Raw genomic sequence first — 7420 nt, 5'->3', positions numbered from 1 at the left:
TAAGGTAGTAAAAATAGAATACATTGGCTTCTCTTTAGATCACATAAACCTTTCATCTTTTCCCCGAAGGATCTTAATTATAGCTACCTCTTCTCACTGTTCACTTATCACATGGTAAATGTTCCTAGTGCTTGGCTCAGTGTTTGTTCATTGCTTTTACTTCATTGAATCTAGATTTATTTTTTAAATTTGTTCTAAATATCTTTCAAATCAAAATGAAAAACTATCGTGAATATTGTGGAGCTACAAAATATATTTAGAGATGTTTATGAGTGTCACACTTGTATTGACAACCAAGAAAAATACATTTGTTGTCACTTGCAAGGTCTGGTTGATTGGCTTAGAAAAGTTGTTCCCAATGTCTGAGGACTTCAATAGCTACTGAACATCTTTAACAAAAAGCAGCTTTTTCACATACCTACTCTTTACTTGACAAACTTGCATTTTTTATCTTTATCACTCTTTAGGGTGTATGTCTTTTATATAATAAATAAAAATTTTTCAAAACATTAGCTGAGTCAGGATTATACTTGTGCTAGAAGAACAGAGTCACCAAGTTTATACCAAATGGCTCCATAATGGATTACCCAAGACAACATTTCCCAAAATCTTCATACAATATGTCACAAGCAGGCCACGCAGGTCAAAGATCATGTTACCCTTCTTGGGGGCCCTGTCTTGACATGCTCACTCTTGGTCTGGGTTATATACCAGAAGAAGGCAAGAGAGTTTACAGAGGTTTAATATAAGTCACCTGAGAGGTTCTAAGAATGCAGACACCTAAACTGCAACTGCAGTGTTCCCTACAAACCTAGCAACATAACATCAAATCAAACGCAAGCTAAGGTATAAAATAACAGAATGGCAAATATTAAGGGAGGTGGGCCTCCTTGATCTGCCAAAGTGCAGAGAGTCCCTTCAATTTGCTCTTTATTTACAGAATGCAAAATAGTTATTTTTGCAAATGAAGACATGCTAACCATGTTTCTTTCCTTTCTAAGAATTATTGTTCTTTCTATGGTGTGCTACTTTATTATGACATAACATGATCTCTCCCTTCTCACAAGTCCATATGATTTAAAGTTCTTCCATGTCAAACTTTATGCTTTAATATTATTTAGAAATTAATTTTGAAATTAAAGCAAAAATATTAATTTGACATTTACTAATCTCATTCATTTTGAAGTTAGCAAAATGTCATATTTTAAAACTATTTTGGCAAGCGATTTTTTCCTTTAAGCACCAAGTATATGTCAAGAATCTTTATTGGATTAGATAGACATCTTATCTTTTTTTACAGATAAAAATACTGAAACTTTGAGGTAAAGGTTACAAGGATTATAAATATTCTAACAATTGAGGAAGGGTTAGAAGCAGAAATGTCCAATATTTTTAATATAGTTTTATTAAGAGCTACTCTACTGTACATAATTATTTTCTTAAAAACCTTGAATTTCTCCACATAATACCTCACCACATATCTGCTGAATTTCACATAATACTCCTGAAATATACTTTAAAAGGCTTTGTTCACTTCCCAGTGACACTGTATGTAAATTGCTGTGTCAATCATTGTGTCAAAAAAATATTCTTCTATCTTGGTCCAGGAGGAAAAAAGTTTCTTACTTATATTCCTAAAAAAAAAGAGTGATAACTTGCATTATATTAATAGGAATGTGTTAAAGTTCTTAAACGTGTGTTTGTTCTATTTTTCTATTATCATAGTGAAACATAACATTTGAAAAAAAATTTAATTTCACTTTATCATATTTTATGCCAAAATTGAAAAAAATAGATATTTTATAAAGACTATGTTAATTTTGCCAATATAGAAACAATCTTTGTGCTTTCAAATTATAAGCAGATTAAACATCATTTCTATTTTTTATTAAAATAAGCCTATAAAGTAATTTAAGTAGTTATTTATTTTATTCATGTGTTATTAGACTCCCCTTTGTTATTAAAAATGTATAAGAAATCACTCATATTATACATTTGATTTATAGTATTTTATATTACAATAAGAACTTAAATGTGTATGTGCCTTGAAGAGTGAGAAATCTCATCTTCAAGTAATCATTTTGCTCTAAAGAAGTCGGTGCCACCCTTACTCTACCCAAGGCTGATCAAAACTCTCCTAAACTTTATATCTGCTATGAGTTGACCAAAAGCTTGCATTGTTTAGACACTGTCTAGAAAAAGAAAGGGTCTTCCTGGGGGTTGGGTAGGAGATGCAGATATTGCAAAGCAGCCAGATGAACGTATCTGGAATGATCGTTACAACTTCAATGCCCACTCTACCATTTGCTATGTGTATGACTTGGAGCAAGTTATACAACCTTTCTAATGTTTCATGTCCTAATCCATTGGTGAGAGATAATAACTGCACTTTCCTCTTAGAATTATTATGAAAATTCAATGAGATGCACTACACTTGATATAGGGCTTAGCACAAATTATACTGAGGCCAAGTAGAGGAGATGCTAATCAAATGAAAGACATAAGACTAGATGAGGCCCTAAATCCCTGCTGGTTGCAAAGTTCTAGAAAATACTTTTATCTCTCTGAGACTATTAATTCTGCAGTTAGAGAATAATGGAGCGCTTTTTCCTTAGTGCAGTATTTGAATATTCAAGTTAGGAGAGAAGTAAGTACTAAACATGTACCTGTCATTTGCTTTTGCTTTGTGAAGAAATAAAGTTGGTCCATTTCAAAACGCAACAAGTAAAGAGAGAAAGAAGATAGTCAAAATCTCAGAGCAGGTTAGTATCAGAGTTGCTCCCTTTATGAGCTACAATTTAATTCATTGTTACTTGGAAATATAATATGTAAATTCAAGTGTAAGAATAATTAAGAATTCAATATTAGAAAACTTGTTTTATTCAAATATTTCCATGGGCGGATTTACCATATTAATCTACATACCTTGAAGCAAAAACAATAAAAATGAATAATTACAACTATTTATTGATAAGTTAATATGTGCCAGAACTATGCTAAACACATGGCATATACTATCTAATTTAATTTTTATTAGAATTATATTATGAAGGCTCAGAAAAATTAATCATTTTTTTGCACTTGCACAGTTATTAAGAGGTAGGGCTAGGATTCAAAATAAGGAGTGAAAAATTCCAAAAATCCTGCCCTTCCACTATGCCACATAGCTCCCAGTTATCATTGTACAACTTTGCTTTCTTTTGTGATGAGATACTATCTATACACTTTCTCTGGCATCCAGGACCAAGGTGAAACAGAGAATGTCATTGGGACCAACCATGTTGTCAGTTCTGGGCACATTTATCACACCTGTTTTTTTTTCTTATGAAGATGGGAAAAATAATATCAAAGGGAAGATTCGTCTTCATTTGCAAAGCAAGAACATGAGAAATCTAGCCAACACCACAAAGCCGCATCACTGTGACCCCAATTTTGTCATTAATAGGCTAATTTTAAAATGAAACAGCAATTTCCATTTCCCAACTTCATTTGATCTCTTGTTTCTAATAATATGCTCACAATATCAATCATCTTCACTCTATTTGTAATTCTTAATCACCTGAAACTGAAATTCATGTCATTTCTGTTCATACAGAGTGCTCTAAAGCAAAATTTTCTACAAAGACATTTTTGTCATTTTCACTGTTTACCTGGGATCTGATATAGTAACTTCAAGTAACCCGAGTTCCATGCTGTGCCCAGTCTTTCTGTGTCAACCAGCACGTGCCTTTTTACTTAAGGATAACAAAATGAGGATGCTTAAATGAAAGTCAAATATTTCTAAGTTCATCTCAGCTTATTTACAAACAGCACAGGCATGATTCTGATCAGCAATGGATATGAAGTGTCTCTCAATTCACATTTCTTCTTGTCCTGAGAGGGCCAGCCCACAGAATCTCTGTCTTATCTCAATGCCCAAGCTCTAGCTTATTTTGAGGCATCAGGGTTTCTAAAACTAAAAGGAAATGTAACCCACTAAAATTTCATAACTTAATGAACTTATTCCTGCATTTTTTAGATATTATCATTTTAACTAATAAACTAAATCTTTGTGCAAGTACTCCTGATAAAAAATGAACTGTTACTAATAAACAGGTTAATAAACATACAGGTAAAAATTATATGAAGATTTATACAGGGAAATTACAGAATTTTCTATTGCATTCACCTCATTTACTTAACATATATTTATTGAATCTCTAATACGTTCCAGGCATTGTATTTGCCATTGGAAACGTAGAAATGAACAAAGCAGATGTTATCTCTGCCCTTCTACTGGCCTCCAATGTAAATGATAAACAAGAAAGTGTATTATGAGTAAATTCTTTTATCATAAACAAAGTGAGGAAAACAGTAAAAATTATAAAGACCCCATTTGTATGAACTTATTGCCAGAAAACTGGAAATAAAAAATCCAATGGGTCTTCATGCTCAGTGTTTGTACTCATACAGCAAGGTTTAATAGAATTTTTTAATTTTCGAGTAGAAGACATGTCAAATGCAGTTTACATTTCTCAGCCAGTAATTATATTTTCTTACAAGTGGCTATTACATTTTTAGAGACAGACACAACAAATAATAAGAGCTTTTATTTGAGAGGAGAAACAAGCATGGTGGGGATTTTTTTAGATGAAAGGGGTATAATAAATTTATGAGACCTCACATACAGCTATAATATAATAAATTAGAAGGATTAATGGAATTGTGAGCTACAGTAACCTGCACTAGTAGAATGCCTATTTTATGGAGCTCGATAATACAGTTTATCATTGACTCCATGGGAATTCCCACAATATATTAGCTGTGGTGTAACAATAAAGCACACACAGTAAGGGGCATGTCCCTTTTGACACACATTCTCTTCCCACACTTATTTTACCAGGGAAACAACTCTGGTGCAGTTTAATTAAACTGCACTGCAATGAATTAGTCCAGGTCTTAGCCCTCTGACAGAGAGGGGCCTGGCAGTACCACAGGGGTTTGTCCCCTATGACACCAGAGAGACTTCAGAAAACCTGGGGGAAAAAAGTGTAGGACCCCTCAAATGACAGTGTCACTGGGCAAGCCTAGAGCTGTCAATCAGGTCACTTAAGGAAGCATTCGCTCATTTGGAGAAATTTTATGTTTCCCTATTTGTTGGCTATTGATCAATATTTCAGGGAGCGTCTAAACTCCTTGGAAAGGCTATGTTCTATTCCCCTAATTGAGGATAAGTCCGTTATTGCTTATTTTAAAGAAAATTAGTCTTGCTATTTTAAAATCCACTGTGTATTCATAGCCAGCTTTGGAAAGGCAAGCAGGAAAGTAATAAGTGAAAATAAACTTAGGATGATGATGAGTTCAAATAAACTCTATTGGAAATAAGATATGAATAAAAACATTTTTGTTCAAAATAAAAATTCTCCAGCTAAACATGGTCTAGAATATCCAAGATGGAAATGTATTACAGAAGATATGTTATTTCCCCCGAGTTTTTGATCAAAGGTATAGTAAGGTTATACCCGCAATGACAGAAAAATATCTTGCATTATTGATGAATATTCTTATTTTATCTGAATGTCATTTATTAATTCATGAAGGTGTTTTGGAATTGAAAATAAACATTTACAAAACAGTTATATTTTAATAACTGCTTCTAGCTGGATACATTGAATATTTAACTGAACCAACACACAAAGACCTCAAAGGAATTTATTAGACAATGGCAATTAGATCTCTAATAACTTGGCTCCGCTGGAATTACTGAGCACTATTTAGATGCCAGACATGGCACCTTAGTGATGGGTACTCCATGTCGCCACCCTGCCTTTGGCTAAGGACCCTGAGAAATGACAGTCACGTTAGGTGTCGTGTAAAGCAGCTGACCTCGCACTCTCGGCACTTGATCTTTGCACTGCAAGTGACCATTTGTCATTGTTGCCCGGAGATGGAACTCAGGTGACTCAATGTCACCGCTGCCTTTTCAAAGAATAAGATAATTGTTAAGTTTTTCAAGCCTAGCACAGAAGATGCAAATTTGCTTAGAAAAAAATGAATAAGAAAATTAAAAGCAAGGAGTAGAATACTTATAAAGAATATGCTTTCTAATAATTGCAAAAATTATCTGCACTTGGAACTTTTTGACTAAATGAGAAGAAGGAAATTTATGGTTTTCTGAACACTTTTTTCTATTACAATATATTTCCTAAGTAGGTAATAGAGAATAAAAGTATTTCTACCAGATCAAACACATTAACATAGGGCACACACAGAGGCGTATTTACTAAAAGTAGTGTGGTTCTTTCCATCTCAAGCAAGGATTAGTTTTAGGGGCTCACATAATAGAAAAATTCCCACCACAATATTTCCAAGCTTCGGGAATAAAATTATCTCCTCTATTTGCTGTGTCTTAGGAACTTCAGAATTTGAGCAAGTTAGATAAGAGATGCGCTCCTCATATTTCCAGTCTTTTGGAGCCTTTTTCACCTCAAGTGATTCTGCAATCTCTGTGTTGATTTCAAAGAGTGACTTTGGTATAACAGTGATCATTACATGCAAGCACTGTGCTAAGTACTTTACATATTTTATGAGTGTTTCATTTGAATTCTCACTAGAGGCATGGGAATTTGGTATTATTATTGTCATTTTATAGTTAAATAAACTGAGAGTCAGAGAATTTATGTTATTTTCCCAAGAGCATCAGATTTAATAGATAGCAGAGCTTGGATTCAAACTGAGTGATTCCGATGTTAAAATAGGTACTATTAAATTCTTACCTACATTAGCTCTCAAAATTAAAAGCTTGGAGGTTTTTTCTCACCAATAAATATTCCATACTATATTCTACTTGAAAAGAAGTCTAATTTTTTTCAACAAAATTCTTAAATTATGGAGTTATATCTTATCTCTCTAGACATCTATCACAACATAGTGACAGAACCTGAAATATTGTTCTATGTGGAGAAGCAAATTTATTATTTAGTCTGAACTTATGTTTCCTTAGAAAAGAGGTTGTTCACATCATTTTGCTCTTGTCCCTTCATCATATACTTGTGCCTCCAGGTGAAGGGAAAAATGAAAAAATCTTTTTCCACTCTGACCCAAGAAATAATACATAGCCTTAATTGTCAAGGAAGAAGCAAATGAAACTGAAAGTTATGATAGGCAACCTGTAACTATCTCCCTCACCATCATTACCTCAAACCTCCTAGTCCAACCCTTCATTAGTAGAAATGGGATTATTTTACAGTTGGAATGTTCAATTTAATCACCTTTACTTTATTGGAATTAGAATAGCAAGGACAATATTTTGTGAATTCAGCATCTCAATTTTAACATCCAAAGCCTTTATTTTTACAATTTATTTTATAGTCTTAATTCTTATTTTATAATACTTATGAAACAAAGTATACTTATCAATGAAAAATAAAATTTTGACAAT

The sequence above is a fragment of the Pteronotus mesoamericanus genome, unplaced genomic scaffold, assembly GCF_021234165.1.
Source record: "Pteronotus mesoamericanus isolate MK-2021 breed Mesoamerican mustached bat unplaced genomic scaffold, CSHL_Meso_final scaffold_232, whole genome shotgun sequence".
Taxonomy (NCBI): domain Eukaryota; kingdom Metazoa; phylum Chordata; class Mammalia; order Chiroptera; family Mormoopidae; genus Pteronotus; species Pteronotus mesoamericanus.
Note: the sequence above shows the minus strand (reverse complement) of the source record.